At 32.1% G+C, this 2,255-nt stretch overlaps 1 protein-coding gene across 6 annotated transcripts in view; it reads left to right on the forward strand.

Annotated features, from left to right (window-relative positions):
* The window catches only part of SYNCRIP (synaptotagmin binding cytoplasmic RNA interacting protein), a 40,180-nt gene extending 38,373 nt beyond the window's left edge, over nt 1-1,807 (forward strand). For all 6 annotated transcript variants that reach the window (XR_009245021.1, XR_009245022.1, XR_009245023.1 and 3 more), the window contains one exon: nt 1-1,807. This exon is cut by the window's left edge. The gene's annotated coding sequence lies outside the window, so the exon portion shown is untranslated.
* Nucleotides 1,808-2,255: the final 448 nt, after the last annotated feature.

Here is a 2,255-nt window from a genome sequence, read left to right on the forward strand (position 1 = left end):
AAAATGCTCATGGCAAACAATCATTTTGCATTCCTGCAAATAAAATTGTTTTATACTGTAAGCTGGAGGCGAGTGTAACTTATTTTTGTAATAAAGTTTTTATTTTTTTTATGTGTCATTAATATAAATGTGTGTTAGTATAGAAATCTTCTTGGTTTAAAAACTTAGAATTGCACACATTTCAGTATGTTTATTTGTACTTAACATAATTTTAGAATAGTGGTTGCCAATAGCCTGTATGTTTCACATTAATTGGTTTTTTGTTATCTTAATAAACCATTTTAGTATGTTGTATGTCAGTTACTGGGATAGCTGGGACATAGAGTGTAATTTAAAAATTTGTCAATAAGTATTCATTGGAATATATGTAAATGTGCCTTGCCGGTTGTTGAAACTTATCTACAAAATGACTATGGGGTGACAAAATTAGTTCCTGGTGCTTAATGAAACTTTCTGCCACTGATTTTATATATTACCCCGTGCTTTTTTAAAGTACATTTCTCTCAAAACTTAGTGTGAGTTTGAGGGCTACACATAACATGTACATTTCATTCTAGCTAATGAGTATGCTAGGTTGTGGAAAGTGGGTAAATAATGTAGCCTTCAGTAAAATTCAATCTCAGTGTAATCCTTGGTGCTGTCATCTTCCAGTTCCAAGGAGTTATATGATCCCATCTTAAGAGGTCATTGCCATGCTGATTGGCACTTTACTGTCATACCATTTTTTAAGGGACACTGTCAAGGTGTTGAAGTTAATTCTCAGATTTATTTGTTGGGATTTTAGAACAGGATTGTTTGACTTAAACTAAGAACTGCATTTTTGAAGTTTAAAGATGAGCACTTTTGTGAGTTCACAAATGTGTTCTTAAGAAAACATTAATATATGAAGCTGTGATCTTCTAAGACTGTTTGGCATTTTCAGTTTGGGGACTTTGGAGGGAAAAATGATGTAAAGAAATTGCGAAGAATTGATGGTTATACTTAAGGGTAATGTAAACAGTGATGACAAAATATGTATACACTCAAGTGAAATTACTTGACAGTGTTCATTTGAATAACTTTGAATTCAAGCCATTATAATTACTTTTAAAATTAAATATAATTTGCACTGTTTTGATAATGGGTGCAGTTTTTGAGCAATATAATCAGCTAAGTATGCATGTAGTGATTAGTGATGTGGACAGTTAAGTTCTGAGAAGAAATACTAACAGGCATTTTCAAACTTAAAATTCTATAGTAAAATCAGTATCAAACTGTTAACAGACATCAAGGAAAACAGGCAATGCATATAAACATACTTTTGAATGTTGTGTGGCCTATAAAGCAATAATGAAATTTATATGGAATGTCATGGGATATAAGAAATGGAAATGCAAAGAAAGATAATCCTTTAGTAAAAATGTCAACATGTTAAAGGGGGAATGTTAACTAATGTAGGTTATTGCTATTTGTGATTTGTTTATGGGTTCTTGGCTTTGACAGCTTCAAAGAATGGACACATACAGAGTTAAAAAATTTGTATATATTTTCAAGGAAAGGGTCCTAAATCCAAGTCCCTTCCTTGGGATGTAAAAATGTATTCTTAAAACATTCTGATTGTTAAAACTTAAAGTTACTTAACCCAGACAGACAAGATTTTGTTTCTGCAGACTACTTGGCAATCAAAAGTGATCATAAATTTATCAGTTTTCAGAAAGTCATTTTTGTGAGAAGATTGTGTTGTCTGTATTCTCCTAAGCTTGCTTTTTGTGGAAATGTTCAGCTTTTTCTACAGGAGCAGATGTTAAAAATGAAGGGAGAATTCAGCCCCCAAAAAATCTGTCACACATTCATGGTGACATTTGTAACATCATGAGAAACTTCTTACTGATTGCAGCAAATTTCACTTAACAAAATATAAACATTTTTGTCAAAATATGAACAAAGAAAATTATTATATGGGTGATCCAGCTCATTCATTTGTAAGATTATCAGAAATGGTGAACATCAAGCTAGATGGGGCAAAATAGATGAGATCGGTATAACTTTATTCAGTAACTCAGAAATTGTTAGTCAAAAACATAGCAAAAGGTCACCATGTAATTGTTGAGAAAAAGAACATGTAGCCTTTAATAGGAGAAAATGAAAAGTAGAAAGGCTTCATCCATTCAGGAGAAGGGAGCTGTAAGTGATTGTTCCAATCGTACCACTCAATAGGACATACCACTACTTAATAAGTTTGAACCAGTTCTCACATTTTTACTTGGGCAAATTAG

Source organism: Ochotona princeps, chromosome 1, assembly GCF_030435755.1.
Source record: "Ochotona princeps isolate mOchPri1 chromosome 1, mOchPri1.hap1, whole genome shotgun sequence".
NCBI classification, from domain to species: domain Eukaryota; kingdom Metazoa; phylum Chordata; class Mammalia; order Lagomorpha; family Ochotonidae; genus Ochotona; species Ochotona princeps.